The 18,782-nt window shown below is 41.6% G+C and overlaps 1 protein-coding gene and 1 pseudogene across 1 annotated transcript in view; both read left to right on the top strand.

The window, feature by feature from the left end:
• B4GALNT3 (beta-1,4-N-acetyl-galactosaminyltransferase 3) overlaps positions 1 to 18,782 on the top strand; it is a 101,878-nt gene that overhangs the window by 22,601 nt on the left and 60,495 nt on the right. The window lies entirely within an intron of this gene.
• LOC150012491 (protein max pseudogene) lies at positions 1,106 to 9,759 on the top strand (annotated as a pseudogene).

Here is an 18,782-nt window from a genome sequence, read left to right as displayed (position 1 = left end):
AGAACAATAATAGCCCAAGTGTGTGCACGGACATGCAATCTCATTTACTCTTCCCTATGGCCCTGTGAGGGATAGGAGCCTTTATATTGTTCCCATTTTACAGGTGAGAAAACTGAAGAAAAGAAAGGTTACTTACCTGTTCAGGATTTTGTGGTGAATAACCTTTGCAGTTGAGTTTGGGTGCTCACATCTTAGCCATTACCCTCTGGTGGTGAGGGGACACAGGAGTTGACCTGCACTGTGTGCTGGCCTGTTGGGGTGTGGAGGGGGGTGATGGAAAGTCAGAAAAGCTACTCTCGAAACTTTTATTTCCTAATCTAGAAAATGGAATTAATTTTACTTGCTGCTCCATCTTGTACAAATAATTTTAATATAAAATGTCAGTGTGAAAGCTGTTATTTATTGAGAATGAATGCTGTGCCAACTGCTTTTCAGCTATTACCTCTGTTAATCTTTACTCCGTCAGGAGTACATGATTCAATTTTACAGGGCAGTCTGCCTCCTTGCTCTCAGCATTCCTATTAACAAATCTTATCTTCTGACTTTATCTTCCAGCCAAGATGCTGGCTTCAACTTGGTGAGTGATGGTCATTCTGGAGCTGAGATGCTAGAGATATGAAGCACCTGTTCCTACTCTGCTCCTGGTGCAAGAGATGCCATTCTCTTTGCACATGCCAGGTTTCATGGCTATCTCTGGGGGCCATCACCCTCAGCTGAGAAGGTGGAGGCTTTTAAAAATTCTTAGTCTATCCTGATGGTTCTTGGCCTGGCTGCCATTTTGATCACCTGGGGAGCTATAAGAACTATCCATATCAAGACCTCAGCACAAGTCAATAATTAGATTTGAGGGAAGGGAGGGTAAAGCACTTGCTTTCCAGGTGATTCGAATGGGAAACCAAGGTAGAAAACCTTAGGTCTTTACTGTTCCCTCCAGAGGGCATGAGCTAAGAAATAAATAGTGATGAAGAGGTAAGGAAGTACAGAGTTAAGCACTGACCTGACCAGAATGCCCTGGGGCTCAGGCTGGTCCAGAGTTAGGCCAGTGAAGACTGGAAATGGGGCCTTGAAGACGCTGCTGCCACCCTAGATATTCTCGCATCCAGCCATGGTCAACCCCACCCTGTTCTTCGACATCGCTGCCAACAGTAAGCCCTTGGGCTGCCTCTCCTTCGAGCTGTTTGCAGACAAAGTTTCAAAGAGGGCAGAAAACTTTCATGCTCTGAGCACTGGGGAGAAAGTATTTGGTTATCAAGGTTTCTGCTTTCACATAATTATTCCGGGGTTTATGTGCCAGGGTGGTGACTTCACGCACCACAATGGTACAGGTGGCAAGTTCATCTATGGGGAGAAATTTGATGATGAGAATTTCATCCTGAAGCACACAGGTCCCGGCATCTTGTCCATGGCAAATGCTGCACCCAACATAAATGGTTCCGTTTTCATCTGCACTGCCAAGACTGAAAGGCTGGATGGCAAAGATGTGGTCTTCGGCCAGGTGATAGACGGCATGGGTGTCGTGACAGCCATGGAGCGCTATGGGTCCAGGAATGGCAAGACCAGCAAGAAGATCACCGTTACTGACTGTGGGCAACTCAAATAAATTTGACTTGTGTTTTATCTTAACCGCCAGACCATTCCTTCTGTAGCTCAGCAGAGCACCCTTTCATCCCCATCTGCTTGGAATGTTCCATAATCTTCGTGCTCTTGCTGCGGTTCATTGGGTTCAATATTTCCTTTACCCCTTCCAAATCTAGCTGGATTCGTCGTCGTCGTCGGTCGTCGGCAGCCGTCCGTCTCAAGAGACGATGGCGTAGCTTCCTGAGAGTCTATCTGCACCGCCGAGAATGGCTGTGCAGTCCGATTCGGGAGTGACAATCCCTGCCGCACTTGGTACAGGTGAAGGCAGATGGCTGTTGTTGCTGCTGCTGACGCTGCTTCCGCCTCGATCTTTTCTGGACCGCCTCCTCGTTGCGCGCAGCCTCCGCGCGTGACGTACCTTGCCTGTCCGCGAGCCTCCAGGCTAGGCGGTCGTCTGCTTGAACTTCCCATGTGTTGAGATTGATGGAGCATTGTGTCATGTCCTTTTTGCAGATGTCTTTGAACCGCAGTTTTGGGCGCCCTGTCATCCTCTTGCCTTCTGCTAGCTCGCCATAGAGGAGGTCTTTGGGGATACGGCCTGCATCCATTCTTTTGACATGGCCGAGCCACCTGAGGCTTCTCTCGCTAAGAACTGCATGCAAACTGCTCATATTGGCTCGCTTCAGCACCTCGGTGTTGGGGACCTTATCCTGCCAGGCGACATGCAGGACGCGTCGCAGGCACCTCATGTGGAAGCTGTTGAGTTTCCTTTCGTGCCTTGCGTAGGTGGTCCACGTCTCGCTGCCATAGAGGAGAGTGCTGAGTACGCAGGCTTGGTAGATGCGCAGTCTGGTTTTCTCAGTGAGGCTGGAATTGTTCCACGCTCGCCGGTTCAGTCTGGCCATAACTGTGGCTGCCCTGGCGATTCTCCGGTTGACCTCCAAGTCGACTGACAGAGAGCTCGAGATGGTGGACCCGAGGTAAGTGAAGTCGTTGACAACCTCCAGGGTGTATCCGTCGATGGTGATGCATGGGGGAGTCCCCGTGCCTTGAGCCATAACATTCGTCTTCGTCAGGCTGATGGCTAGTCCGAACTCCTTGCATGCGTGGGAAAGGCAAGTGACTAACTGCTGGAGTCCCTCTTCGGAGTGTGATGTCAAAGCTGCGTCGTCGGCGAAGAGCATCTCACGGATGAGCACCTCTTTGACTTTGGTCTTGGCTCGTAGACGGGCCAGGTTGTAGAGCTTGCCATCGGATCTGGTGTGAATGAAGACACCCTCGCTGCAGTCCTTAAAGGCGTATTGGAGGAGCATGGAGAAGAAGATTCCGAACAGCGTAGGCGCGAGGACGCAGCCCTGCTTTACTCCGCTGCTGACTGGGAAGGCCTCAGAGGTTGCGCCGTTGTAGGACACCGTGCTGTGCATGTTGTCGTGAAAGGACATGACCACAGCAAGCAGATGTGGTGGACAGCCAATCTTCCGTAGCAAGCTGAAGAGACCGCTTCGACTGACCAGATCAAACGCCTTCGTGAGGTCGATAAAGGCGAAGTAGAGTGGTTTATGCTGCTCGTGACACTTCTCCTGCAGCTGGCGTAGGGAGAAGATCATGTCCACTGTTGATCGGCCAGCTCTGAAGCCACACTGGGACTCTGGGTAGACGCGGGAAGCAAGGGTCTGCAGGCGGGCAAGAGCGACCCGGGCGAATACTTTGCCGACGACGCTGAGGAGAGAGATGCCCCGGTAGTTGTTGCAGTCGCTGCGGTCTCCTTTGTTCTTGTACATGGTGATAATGTTGGCGTCTGTCATATCCTGGGGGATGTAACCCTCCTTCCAGCAGAGACAGAGTAGATGGTGGAGCGGCTATAGCAGGACTGGTTTCCCGCTCTTTAGGATTTCTGGAGGGATTCCGTCGCTTCCTGGTGCTTTCCCGCAAGCAAGGCGGTCGATGGCTTTGCCGAGCTCTGCCGCAGTAGGTGGGGTGTCTAGCTCCTCCATGACTGGTAGGTCTGGGATGGCGTTAAGAGCAGTGTCTGTTACGGTGTTCTTCGTTGCGTACAGCTCGAGGTAGTGCTCGGTCCACCGCCGCATTTGCTGTTCCTGGTCAGTGACCAGGCTCTGTAGCTTCTGTAGCTAGCTGGATTACAAAGTTAAATTTATGATTATGAAATAAAAACTAAACAACAACAATAAAAGACTGGAAATGGAAAAGAACAGAGAAGAAAGGAGACAAAGAGATAGGAAGGAAAGAGGAGAAAGTGAAAAAAAATTTTTGGTGCTAAATTACCTCCTAAAATGACTCCATACCTTTCCAATGGTACCTGTTCTGTGAGTTCAAGTCCAGCCAAGAGCTATGATGTTCTTGCACAGACAGAAGTGCACATCAGAAATAATACATCCCTTTGATATGTTCTCCCCAGCACCAGGTAATCTTTAAGAGGTAACGCTTATTACACTTATTTACGACTATGTCATGTGAAGGCAGGAACTATGTTTGCTTTGTGTCTTAGTCATTACTCCCTTGCCTAGAACCTAGCATTATGCTTGCATCAAGGAAAGCCCTCACCTGGCCCCATATTTGTTTAATTGAATTTGATTGTTTAAAACAACTAGAGCAAGGTGAGCTCTAAGAGCACGTGGAGCATGATTATGTGTTCAAGTGCCACATAATCTAGCTGGGGAGAAAGGCTTTGTGGTGGAGGTGGGATTTGAACTTGGACTTAAATGATGAAGAGGGCTTAGTAGATGGACATAAGGGAAGATGAAGACAGAAAGAATAAGCAAGGATGTGCCAAGGGCATGATGAGGGGCCTGGTCTGATGGGAGAAGGGGCTCCTACATTTCCTAGGGAGGGTGAGCAGGGAGAGGAAAGAGGTACTTACAGTCGAAAGGCAGCTAAAATTGAGGGAATGGTAGGGAGGAACCAGCTGTGGGAAATGGGTACAGGCTCAATAGATAACTGAAGGATAGATGAATTATTTTACCATTTAACTAAAATTTTAATCTCTACTTTGAGCCTGCTTCTGTATCAGGAATCAGCAAATTGGGGCCCCTGTGGTGGGGTGGTGTTTACAGATGTTCTATCCAGGAACAAGAGATATTAAGAAACCAAGACAAAGAAGTAAGTAAATAAGTAAATAACCTCACAGTCAATAATTCCAAGACTGTAGGTGGCAACTAAGAATGATAGAGCAGTGTTTCTTGACCCTGGCTGCATACAAAATCATCTACGCAGCTTAAATGATAATTGTGGCAAAGGGGTAAGGTTATCCAAGGATATACATTTGTCAACACTCATGGAACTGTTCACTTAAAATGGGCACATTTTGTTGTATATAAGTTATACTTTTAAATATAGTTAATTTCTTGAAAAGATTTTATTTTCAGCGAGAGGGGAGGAGAGGAAGAAGGAGAGGGAGAGAAGCATCAGTGTGTGAGAGAAACATTGATTGGTTGCTTCTCGCATCCCCCTAACAGGGGCCTGCAACCTAGGCATGTGCCCAGACTGGGAATCCAACTGGAGACTTTTGGTTTGCGGGGCATCTCCCAGCCCACTGAGCCACACCAGTCAGGGCAAAAATATAGTTTGTTTTAAAACATAGTTGAGCAGAAACGTCAATGGTAAGAAGTTCCAGGGTAGGAAAACCTAAACTGCAATTGACAAATTGCTAGAGACTCCGCATGGACAAGTCTTAGAGTTAAAAACTTCAGGGCGCAGATCTAATGCACAACATAGTGATTATGGTCAACAATACTGTATTGTAAACTTCAAAGTTGCTGAGAGGCTTGATCTTAATTGTTCCCACCACAAAAAAGAAAGGATAATTACATGACGTGATTGAGGTGTTAGCTGACACTTTGGTGGTAGTCATATTGCAGTATGTAAATGTATCAAATCAACACGTTGTACACTTTAAATGTATGCAATGTTATATGTCAATTATATCTCAGTAAAACAAAACAAAACCACAAAAACTTCAGGGGAACCCCATCATGGAGCCCTCATATTTTTGTGAGTTTTACCTCCAGGAGCTCTACCAGGTCCTCCCAGTGAACATTGGAGAAAAATCCCCTTGCGCTTCCAACAGGGGAAAGGGAAAGAATCTACTTTGAAATATGCCAGAGCACTCTGTTCTTCTTAAGAAGGCTTTTCCTAAGGAGAATCTATTTTATCAGAACCTAAGCTACCTGGGAAAAGGGAAATACCCACTCCAGCCCACTGTAGCCATACTATTAGACCTAAGGGTGAGAGTGTAACTAGGAAAGCACTGGTGAAGTTCAGTCCAGGGGCACAGGCTCACCAAAATATTGAGACCTAATCATAGCATTATAGAACATTTGCCTTCTCCCTGGCCCCGCACACACCTTACTGACAAATCACTAAAGGCCTATTTACTGCAATTCCTTTTACCCAGTATATCATGTCTACCTTTCAGTAAAAATCTTACAAGGCATTCTAAAAGGCAAAAACACAGTATGAAGAGACTTAACAAGTGTCAGGACAAGAGTCAGATATGGTGGAAATGTTGGAATTATCAGACCAGAAATTTAAAAATCTATGGTTAATGTGCTAAGGGCTTTAATGGAAAAGTAGACAACATGCAAAAACACATAGATAATGTAATTAGACAGATGAAAATTCTAAGAAAGAATAATAAAGAAATTATACAGCTTAGAACACCATAACAGAAATGCGGAATGCCTTTAAACAGGCTTATTACTACCCTGGATGTGGCCAAAGGAAGAATCTCTGAGCTTGAAGATATGACAATAGACTTTCCAAGTGAAAAGCAAAGAAGAAAAAGACTGGAAAAAAAAAAAAAAAAAAAAAAAAGAACAGACTATCCAAGGACTGTGGGACCGCTACCAAGGATATAGCATATGCATAATGGGGATACTAGAGGAGAAGAAAGAGAATGGAGCAGAAAACATAGTTGAAACAATGTGGAGTGAGAATTTCCCCAAATTAATGTCAGATGTCAAACTACAGGAAGGTCAGTGAACACCAAGCAGGATAGATGTCTCCCCATCCCCTAGCCATTCAAATTTCAGAAAGTCAAAGATAAAAAATGTCATGAAATAAGCCAGAGGGGGAAAAAAAACACCTCACCTATAGAGGAACAAAGGTAAGTTACATCTGACATCTTAGAAAACATGCAAGCAAGAAGATAGTGAAGATTCAAAATATCAAGAAGAAGAAAAAAAGCCACTGACCCAAGGAAATTATCTTTCAAAAGTGAAGGAGAAATATTTCCTCAGACAAACAAAAATCAAGGGAATTTATTGCCAATAGATCTGCCTTGAAAGAAATGTTAACTTCAGAGAGAAAATGATACAGACCAGAAACTCATCTATATAAAGAAAGAAAGAGGATTGGAGAATGAATACGTTAAGGTAAAAAAAAAAACAACTTATTTTCTGTATTCTTAATCAAACATATAAGAAGTATTCAAAAATAATAATAACACAATGTATTTAATTATGTATGCTTATATATAAGCTTATGTGTTCATCCGTGAGATGCTCTTCGCCGACGACGCAGCCTTGACATCACACTCCGAAGAGGGACTCCAGCAGTTAGTCACTTGCCTTTCCCACGCATGCAAGGAGTTCGGACTAGCCATCAGCCTGACGAAGACGAACGTTATGGCTCAAGGCACGGGGACTCCCCCATGCATCACCATCGACGGATACACCCTGGAGGTTGTCAACGATTTCACTTACCTCGGGTCCACCATCTCGAGCTCTCTGTCAGTCGACTTGGAGGTCAACCGGAGAATCGCCAGGGCAGCCACAGTTATGGCCAAACTGAACCAGCGAGCGTGGAACAATTCCAGCCTCACTGAGAAAACCAGACTGTGCATCTACCAAGTCTGCGTACTCAGCACTCTCCTCTATGGCAGCGAGACGTGGACCACCTACGCAAGGCACGAAAGGAAACTCAACAGCTTCCACATGAGGTGCCTGCGACGCGTCCTGCATGTCGCCTGGCAGGATAAGGTCCCCAACACCGAGGTGCTGAAGCGAGCCAATATGAGCAGTTTGCATGCAGTTCTTAGTGAGAGACGCCTCAGGTGGCTCGGCCATGTCAAAAGAATGGATGCAGGCCATATTCCCAAAGACCTCCTCTACGGCGAGCTAGCAGAAGGCCAGAGGATGACAGGGCGCCCAAAACTGCGGTTCAAAGACACCTGCAAAAAGGACATGACACAATGCTCCATCAATCTCAACACATTGGAAGTTCAAGCAGACGACCGCCTAGCCTGGAGGCTCGCGGTCAGACAAGGTACGTCACGCGCAGAGGCTGCGCGCAATGAGGAGGCGGTCCAGAGAAGATCGACGCGGAAGCAGCGTCAGCAGCAGCAACAACGGCCATCTGCCTTCACCTGTAACAAGTGCGGCAGGGATTGTCACTCCCGAGTCGGACTGCACAGCCATTCTCGGCGGTGCAGATAGACTCTCAAGAAGCTACGCCATTGTCTCTCGAGACGGACGGCTGCCGACGACGATATATAAGCTTATGTATGTTTAAACATCAGTAGTCTAAATATGCCAATTAAAAGACATTGTCAGCCCTGGCCAGTGTGGCTCAGTTGGTTGGAGCATTGTCCTGTAAGCCAGGTGGATTTACTGGTGAATTCTAAACCTTTAAAGAAGAGCCCTGACTGGTGTGGGTCAGTGGGTTGGGTATCATCCCATAAACCGAAAGGTGGCTGGTTGAATTCTCGGTCAGGGCATGTGGCTGGATTGTGGGTCACATCCCAGGTTGGGGGCATGCAAGAGGCAACTGGTGGATGTTTCTCTCACACATCACTGTTTCTCTCTTCCTCTCTCCTTTCCCCTCTCTCTAAAAATAAATAAATAAAATCTTTTAAAAATAAACATTTAAGGAAGAAAGTAAACCAAATCTCAATAATCTCTTTCAGAGGATAGAAGAAGAGGGAATACTCGTAATTCATTCTATGAAGCCAGTATTACCATAATATCAAAACAGACAAAAAATTGTAAGAAAACTAGAGACTGTTATGTCTCAAGATAATAGTTGCGTGTTATCACCAAAATATTAGCAAATCGAATTCAACAATATATAAAAATAATTACACAACATGACTAAGTGGGATTTATCCCAGGTATGCAAGGCTGGTTCACCATTAAAAAAAAATCAATTAATGTAACCCATCACATCAATAGTCTAAGGAAGAAAAATCATGTTATCATATCAATATATACAGAAAAAGCATTTGACAAAATCCAACATGTATTCAAGTTAAAAAAAAAAAAAAAGCAAAAAAGACCTCAGCAAGTTAAAAATAGAGGTGAACTTTCTCAACTTGATAAAGAACATCTAACATTCAAACACATACAGCTTACATTGTACTTAAGGTGAGAAGCTCAAAGCTTTCTTGCCAAGTTCAGAACAAGACAAAGATGTCCCCTCTTACCAATACTTTTCAACATTTTACTGAAAGTCCTAGTTAATGTAATAAAATAAGAAAATAAAATAAAAGCTGTACAGATCGGGAAGGAAGAAACAAACTCATCTTTCTTCAGAGATGACAAGATCATCTCTGTAGAAAATCTGAACAATTAAACCTGTTGGGGTGTGTGTGAATGAGAGTGCGAGTGAGTGGGGGGGACCGGCTTGTTGGTGGTGATGACTTCCTCCACCCCTCCACCTTTTTGCCTTCCCTGCCAGCTGCAGTGGCCACTCCCATGGCCCTAGGAAATGAGAGGTGGACAGCAGTGAAGAATAACTGAGGTTTCAATCTGTGACTGGAAATGGGCTCATCATAATGCACTGGACCAAAAACGGACCACATCTCAAAGACAGTTTTCATAGTTTGTGGGACTCGCTCCCATCACTCCAAGGAGGGAAGGCATCCTGGGCTCAAGTCTTAGGCAAAGCCACAAAGTATATCCAGTATATGGGAAGGAAAAACCACACACACCAACAAGATACTGATGACTTTAAGTGGCAGAATGCTCTTCTGGAGAAGCAAGTCCAGGCCGGAGAAGATGAGGTCGAGTGCCCAACTGCATACTGACTACCCCTCCTGAGACAACATGCTCTGCACCAATCCCAGGGGAGGCACCATCTCTGCCTTTACTGTGGCTCGGACTGCAGCTCGGAGTCACGCCAGAAGAGCCCCGAAGCAGGAAGAAACTCCAGATGGAGGCCTGCTAAGCTCCACAGGGCAGGCCAGCAATAAAAACTGTCTTCACCCTTGTCTCATCCTCCTTTCAATCCATCCTTAGAACCTCCAGAACCATTTAAGAGACTCTTCTTTTTAAATATTTTATTTTTACATAGAAGGTCATGGACAACAGCTCTTCTTCTTCCCCATTTCCACTATTTAAAAAAAAGTTTCCCTTCAGGGATTCCATGTCCCACCAGGAATTTCTAAACCAAAACACCCCAACTTGGCAGCTTTTCCTGTGGAGCACAATGATTGGCTGGACCTCTGGCACATGGTGTCCTGACCACCCACCAGCTCCTCCAGCCCTGCTGGGCACAGACCCAGAGGACTGCTGCCCCCCTAGACCTCTCCTCCTGGGCCACCCTCCCCAATGATAGACTTTGTGAATCTGTGGACTGCTCTACTTTAAGAAGATGACTGATTTTAAGAAGTAATCAGAATTATCCCCTCTTCTTTTTAAGGATTTTTTCCCCTAAAAAGCTACTTATCATTCCTATTGAAATACCTGATCCTTGAATAACTTTGTGTTATGAAAGGAAGTAAGGACAGGACAGATTTGCAGCACAGTCTTTGGCCTGTTTTCACTCCTGCTTCTCTCAGCAAGACTTAGGGAGGGCCATGCGATACTCCTGTGGTATGTGTGGGGGATGTCAGTGGGGAAGAGGTAGCTACCAGATGGTGCTAGGGGGTGGGACAAGGCAGGAGGATCGGTTGGGGCAGAGGTTTTGTATTGAGGGCCAGTGATGATGTTTTGATATTTATTTCCTGCTACTGAAGTTTGAATCTGAGTGAATTGTCCCTCCCTGTGTCTGATGATATTGGTGATGCAAAGCAATGGATTCACAAGTAATGATCAAATCTTTCTTTCCATGTGAATTTCTAAGAAAGACAGCCAACTGATTTTATATGTGTATACCAAGAGCAATTTATGTGATACTAAACCTGTGCCTTAGTGTGGCCCCTTTCCACCCTTGCCCCTCTCCCTTTTCAGCTATTCTGGAACTCGTCCCCATTGTGTGATCTGTACCTGGTTCTGGCTGTGGTCAGCAGATCCCAGTGAAGGGTTTTGTGTGTTTACACCTCATTTTTTTGTCTTTTAACTACTCCATTTCCAGTGTGTGCTGATTTATAGTATATACTCTGTAGTCTCAGTCTGCATTTGATTTCATTCCATGGAAATAAAAAGTATGTTTTATATACTGCCAAAGAATTGTGTTGCAAGTTAAGGCTTCACCTTTTACTGTGAGTCTATAAAAAAAAACTTATTTTATCCTTGAAAAATAAACCTGTTGGAACTAATAAGCAATTATAGCAAGGTTGCAGGATACAAGATAAATATACAAAAGTCAATCTCTTTTCGATATACCAGTAATGAACAAGTGGAATCTGAAATTAAGTACACATTACCATTTATATTAGAACTGTCCAAAATGAAACAGATAGCTAACAAGTCATGTACAAGAAGGAAAACTACAGAACTGATGAACAAATTCAAAGAACTAAATAAATGGAGAGATATTCCATGTTCATGGATAGGGAGACTCAATATTGTCAAGATGTCAGTTCTTCCCAACTTAATCTATAGATTCAACACAATCGCAGTCAAAACCCCAGCAAGTTGCCCTGGCCAGTGTGGCTCAAGTTGGTTGGAGTGTTGTCCTGTACACCAAAAAGTTGTGGGTTTGATCCCTGGCTGGGGTGTGTATGCAAGGCAACCAATTGATGTTTCTCACATTGATTTTTCTCTCTCAATCTCTCTCTCTCTCTCTCTCTCTCTCTCTCTCTCTCTCTCTCTCTCTCTCTCTTCCTCTCTCTGTAAAAAAAGCAACAAAAAAGTGTCTTCGGGTGAGGATAAAATAAATAAATAAATAAATAAAAACAAACAATAAAACTGCCCAGTAAGTTATCTTATGGATATTGACAAACTGACTCTAAAGTTTATATGGAGAGGCAAAATACCCATAATATGCAACTTGATATTGAAGAAAAACAAAGTCAGAGGGCTGACACTACCCAACTTCACACTACAGTAGTAATCAAGACAATGTGGTATTGCCAAAAAAAAAAAAAAAAGAAAAAAAGAAAAAGACAAATAAATCAATGGAACATGACAGAGAGCCCAGAAACAGACCCACATAAATATAGTGAACTGATCTTTCACAAAGGAGAAAAGGTGATACAAGGGAGCAAAAGTAGTCTTTTTAACAAATGGTGCTGGAATAACTACATGAAAAAAAATAAAAAGGATCCAGACCAGACCATTCACCCTTCACAAAAACCAATTCAAAATACATAACAGACCAAATGTAAATGCAAAACTATAAAACTCCTAGAAGAAACATAGGAGAAAACCTAGATGACCTTAGACATGGCAATAACTTTTTAGATACACTACCAAAGGCACTATCCATGAAAAAAAATTGATAAGCTAGAGTTCATTACAATTAAAAACTTATACTCTGCAAAAACCAGAGTCTAGAGACTAGGAAGACAAGCTACAGACTGGGAGAAAATATTTGCAAAAGACACATGTGATATTGGACTGTTATCCAGAATACACAATGAAATCTTAAAATCAATTCTAAGAAAAAGAACAGCCAAATTAAAAGATGGGCAAAAAGACCTGAATAGACAGCTGAGCAAAGGAGACATCCAGAAGACAAGTGAGCATATGAAAAAATATGTTCAGTATCATGCAATATTAGGGAACTGTAAGTTAAAACAACAGTGAGATATCACTACACACCTGTAAGAATAGCCAAAATCCAAAACATTGACAATACCAAATGCTCATCAGAATGTGGAGCAACAGAAACTCTTATTCATTGCTGTGGAGAATGCAAACTGATACAGTTACTTTGGAAGACAGTTGACAGTTTCTTACAAAACTAAACATAACCACATAACCACATGATCCAGCAGTCACACTCCTTGGTATTTACCCAAAGGAGCTAAAAACTTATGTCCATAAAAAACCTGCACAGAGATGTTTAAAATAGCTTTATTCATAATTACCAACTTGGAAGCAACCAAGATGTCCTTCAGTAAGTGAACAGTTCAATAAACTGGTGTACCCAGACAATGTACAAAAAAAGAAATGAGCTATGAAAAGACATGGAGGAAGTAAAAGCTTATTACTAAATGGAAGAAGCCAATCTGAAAAGACCACATGCTGATGATTATAATTATTTGACATTCTGGAAAAGGCAAAACTATGGAGACAATAGAAAAAAAAGCCATAATTACCAGGGTGTAGAGGGAAGGGAGGCATGAATAGGTAGAATACAGAGAATTGTTAGGGCAGTGAAACTATTCTGTATGATACTATAATAATGAATGCATGTCATTATACATTTGTCCAACCCCTATAATATGCAACAACAAGAGTGACATTAGTAACCTTGAGTGAACTATGGGCTTTGGGTGACAATGATATGTCAATGTAGTTTCATCAATTGTAAAAAAAAAAAAAAGTACCATTCTGGTGAGGGGTGTTAATAGTTGGGGATGTTATGGGTATTTTGGGATGGAGGTATGCAGGAACTCTGTACTTTCCACTCAATTTTACTGGAACCTAAAACTGTTCTTAAAGATCAAGTTTATTAATTAAAAAAATAAAAAAGATGTGGTAAGGGTCTTTTTGACCTGTGCCTCTGGGTCCAGAATTATAAAGAAAGAAACAAACAAAAGGATGCTCACCCCATCTCTATAGTTTGATTTAATTGGTTTTGGGCAGGACCCAGGCATTGGCAATTTTCCAAAAGTTTTCTGGATATTATCTGCAGCCAGGGTTTCGACTCACAGGTTAAAAATTATTTGTTTTGTTTAAATCTTGTCCGAAGAATACATTTATTGATTTTAGAGAGAGAGGAAGACAGACAGACAGAGAGAGAGAAGGATCAATTGGTTGCTTATGTGCCATGACTGGGAATCAGCCTTGCAACCTTTTGGTGTACAGGACACTGATCCAACCAACTGAGCCACAGGGGCCAGGTCGCAGGTTAAAAGTTTTGGAGCAGGAGGAATCTCAAAGATAATCTGGTTAAGCCTCCTCATTTTACAAACATGTAAACAGAACTGGAAATGGAGCCTCCTATTGGCCAGATTTAGTGGACATTTTTCCTGGTTATTATCCTCAGCCTTCTTATATTGTCTTGTAAGCCTGTTAGGTGGCATCATTCCCACATATTCAGACTCTTAGACTAACCTCATCTAAATCTCATTTTCTAAATACAGAAGCTCCTCAATTTACAATGGGGTTACGTCACAGTAAACCTATTGTAAATTCAAAATATTGTAAGTTGAGAATGGCTGCCTGGGAGCTGTGGCTCATTGCCACTGCCCAGCCTGACAGTATCCTACCACATAGCACTAGCCTGGGAAAAGATAGTATTCGAAGTACAGTTTCTACTGGATGTCTATCGTTTTCACATCATCATAAAGTTGAACCATTGTAAGTCTGTGTGATAGCTCTTTCTGAAAAACAGAAGACAAACAAAAACCAGTTGAGTTTTAATGGCAAGGAATTCAGTCCCATAATGATTTGAGGATTCATGGCACCCTTTTCTAATTTATATATATTTTACATCCTAATTGTCTCTACAAGTGTTTCACAAAACCTGTGTTTGGGTTTGTATCTTCTTTTCTCAACACATTTCTACCTGTCAAAATACTTGTTTGTCTCTGAGATTCCTGTATATGTTGCAGTGTTTTTTCTTTATTGAAGAATAATTTACATACAGCAATATCATGCATCTTAGTTGCATACATAGTTCAGTATATACAGCCATGCTATCATTACCCAAATCAAGCCATAGAACATTTCAGCCACCCCAGAATATTCCCTAAAGCCACTTTTCAGTTAGTTCCTCCCTGAGGTAACCACTGTTGGTGTGGGTTCTCTAACAGATTCACTTTACCTGCTCTTGAACTTCATATATGAATGGAGTCATACAGTATGTATGTACTCTTTTATGTGTAGTATTTTCACTAGAAATGATTTTGAGTTTGTCCATGGTGTTGCTTATGTTGGTACTTATTTTTTAAATTGGTAAGTAGTATTCCATATTTTGGCTAAACCACTATTAATTTATCTATTTTGTCTTGATGGAAATTTGAGTTCTTTCCAGTTTGGGCTATTATAAATAAAACTGCTATAAACTGTTGTACAAGACTTTGTGTACCCATTTGCTTTTATTTCTCTTGGACCTATAAGGGTAGAACTGCTGGGTCATTGGGTAGGTGTATGTTTAATCTCTGTAAGAAACTGCCAAACTGTTTTTCATAGTATTTTGTATCATTTTATATTCTCACTAGCAAGATAAAAGCATTACAGTTGCTTCACACCCTTGGCAACATTTGGCATTATCAGTCTTTTTAATTTTAGCTATTCAAAGTGGTATGAAGTGGTATCTCATTATGGTTTTACTTTACATTTCCTAGATTACAATGAGGTTGAAGACCTTTCCATTTTCTTGTTAACCGTTTAAAAAATCTTTCATGAAGTATTTAAATTTTTAGCTCATTTTTATTGGATTATATTATTGATTTGTAATTTAAAAAAAAATTCTGGATATTAGTCCTTAGATAAGTTTTATACATTTTTCCCACTTGCAAGGCTTTTTATTTTCTTTGTCTTTTCATGAGCAGTTTATAGTTTTGATGAGGTCCAATTAATTCTTTTTGTTATCACTTTTATGTTCTAATTAATTTCTTAAAAACATATTGATTAGAGAGAGAAAGAGAGAAATCTTGATTTGTTGTTCCACTTGTTTAGGCATTCATTGGTTGATTCTTGTATGTGCCCTGACCAGGGAGTGAACTCTACCATCATGGTATATCAGGACAGCGCTCTAACCACCTGAGCTACCTGTCCAGGGCTGTCTAATTAATTTTTATGTTCTGTCTAATAAATCTTTGCCTCTCCCAAGATTATTAAGATATTATCTTACAGAAGTGTTTTCTTCTAGAAACTCTTTTGAGTTTAGGCCTGTAATCCACTTTGAATTAATTTTTGGGTATGGTAAAAGATATGGATTGTGGTTAATTTTTTCCCATATGTATATCTACATGTTCCAACTCTATTGGAAAGATTTTCCTATGTTCCTTTTCCCATTGAATTTCATTGAAATCCTTATTGAAAATTATTGTGGCCCTGAACAGCATGGCTCAGTTGGTTGGGTGTCATCCCGCAAATCAAAAGGTCGCAGGTTTGATCCCTAGTCGGGGCATATTACTGCATTGTGGGTTTGGTCCCCAGTTAGGGTATCTATGAGAAGCAACCAGTCAGTGTTTCTCTCTCATATCACTGTTTCTCTTCCTCTCTTTCTTCTTCTCTTCCCTTCTCTCTAAAAATAAATACAATCTTAAAAAGAGAAAAGAAAAGAAAAGAAAGTGAATTGCGTCTATGTGTGTGTGCGTTAGTTCTAGACTCTCTGTTGGGCTATTCAAACAGTCCAAATCTGACATCAGTATAATCACACTTCATTAATTGGTGTCACTTATTGTAAGTTATGAAATTTTGTATTTTAAGGCTTCCAACTCTGTGCTTCTTCTTTATGATTGTCATGGCTATTTATGGACCTTTAGCCTTCCATAAAATTTTAGAATTTGCTCATAATGTTCTAGAAAAAGTCTGCTGGGATTTTGAGTGGAATGAAATCGGGGAGATGTACATCTTAGCAATATTGAGTCTTCTAATACATAATGGAATATTTCTTCACTTATATTTTCTTTAATTTCTCTCAGTAATGGTTTAAAATTTTCAATGTCAAGGTGTTGCACATCTCTCGCTAACTTTATTCCAATATATTTAATGTTTTATGTTACTATTGTAAATGATACTGTATTTTAAATTTCATTTTCATTTGCTTATTGATAGCATATAGTAAATACCATTGATTTTTGTATATTGACCCTGTATCTTGCAATCCTGCTAAATAATTTATTAATTCTAATAGTTTGTCATTTTCTTTGTTCTTTTTTTTAGGTGTGTAATCTTTTTTTTAAATCATTTTTTTATTTGCAATTACAGTTGACATACATTGTTACATTAGTTTTAGGTGTACAACTCAGTGATTAGACGCTACATAACTTACTAAGTGATCATCCTGATAAATCTTGCACCTCTATGACACCATATATAGTTATTAGAATATTATTGACTATATTTTGTATGCTATTTTTTACACCCCCATGACTATTCTGTAACAACCAATTTATACTTCTTAATCCTTCAACCCTTTTTACCTATGCCCTTAACCTCCCTCCCATCTGGCAAATGTGAAAACGTTCTCTGTACCTATGAGTCTGTTTCTGTTTTGCTTATTTATTTATTTATTTCAGTTGTTGATAGATATGTATTTATTGACATTTTATGGTTAACACTTTTTAAACTTACTGATTTTAGAGGGAGAGAGAGAGAGAGAGATGGGAAGGGAAAGAGAGAGAAACATCAATTTATTGTTCCACTTATCGATGCACTCGTTGGTTGATTCTTGTATGTGCCCTGACCAGGGATCGAACTTGCAACCTTGGCTCATCAGGGCAATGCTCCAACAAACCAAGCTACCCAGACAGGGCTGTGGTTCATATTTTTAATCTTTTTTTCTTCTTCTTAAAGAAGACCCCTTAACATTTCATGTAATACTGGTTTGGTGGTGATGAAATCATTAGCTTTTTCTTGCCTGGGAAGCTCTTTAGCTGTCCTTTGATTCTAAATGATAGCTTTGCTGAATAATCTTGGTTGTAAGTCCTTGCTTTTCATTACTTTGAATATTTTTTGCCACTCCATTCTGGCCTATGGCATTTCTGCTGAGAAATCAGTTGATAATATTATGGGAGTGCCTTTGTAGTTACCAACTACTTTTCTCTTGCTGCTTTTAAGATTCTCTCTTTATCTTTAATCTTTTACATTTTAATTATGGTGTGTCTTGGTGTGGGCCTCTTTGGGTTCATCTTGTTTGGGACTCTGCACTTCCTGGGAATGTATGTCTGTTTTCTTTACCAGGCTAGGGAAGTTTTCCATCATTGTTTTTTCAAATAGGTTTTCAATTTTTTGCTCTCTCTCTTCTGCCTCCAGCACCCCCATGTTGCGGTTGTTGGTACACTTGGAGTTGTTCTAGAGGCTCCTTATAGTATCTTCGTTTTTTTGGATTTTTTTTTTTTTTTGCATTGTTTTTTTTTTTTTTTTGCTCTTCTGATTTGGGTGTGTTTTGTTTTGTGTGTGTGTGTGTGTGTGTGTGTTTTGCTTCCTTATCTTACAAATCGCTGATTTTTTTCAGCTTTATCTAGTCTACTGTTGCTTCCCTATAAATTATTCTCCATTTCAGTTCATGTATCCTTCACTTTTGACTGGTCCTTTTTTATGCTCTTGAGATTCTCACTAAGTTCATTGAGCATCCTTATTATCAGCGTTTTAAACTCTGCATCTACTAGATTGCTTGTTTCCATTTTGTTTAGTTCTTTTTCTGGGGTTTCATTTGGGCCATGTTTCTTTGTCTCCTCATTTGGATGCCTCCCTATGTTTGTTTCTATGTATTAGGTAGAGCTACTATGTCTCCTAGGCTTAGTAGAGTGTCCTGTAGGGTCCAGTGGCACCACCTCCCTGATCACCCAAGCTGGGCACGCCAGGTGTGCCCCCCATTGTGGGTTGTGTGCACCCTTCAGTTGAGCCTTGATTGTTGTTGGCACATCAATGGGAGATATTTACCCCCAGGTCTATCAGCTGCAAGTACTGGTTGTGACCACTGACCACTAACCTCTGATCACAGTGAAGGACCAGCTGTGTAGGGGCCACCCTACATAGCAGGACTTACTTCAGCAGGGCTTTGGTGTCAGCTGAGTCCACCCCTTGAATGTGTCACTTGTGGGTGGTGGTGCTTTGACATGGTCTTAAGTTGTCCACTGGGTGCACTGGCTGTGGCCTCCCAGGAGGTGCAGGCCAAGCTCAGCCACAGCATGTGTTCTGCCTGGGGCCACGTGGCATGAGCTACACAGTGATCTGGAGATG

Source organism: Furipterus horrens, unplaced genomic scaffold, assembly GCF_987537825.1.
Source record: "Furipterus horrens unplaced genomic scaffold, mFurHor1.1.pri manual_scaffold_4, whole genome shotgun sequence".
Taxonomy (NCBI): Eukaryota; Metazoa; Chordata; class Mammalia; order Chiroptera; family Furipteridae; genus Furipterus; species Furipterus horrens.
This window is presented reverse-complemented; position numbering and strand designations above follow the sequence as displayed.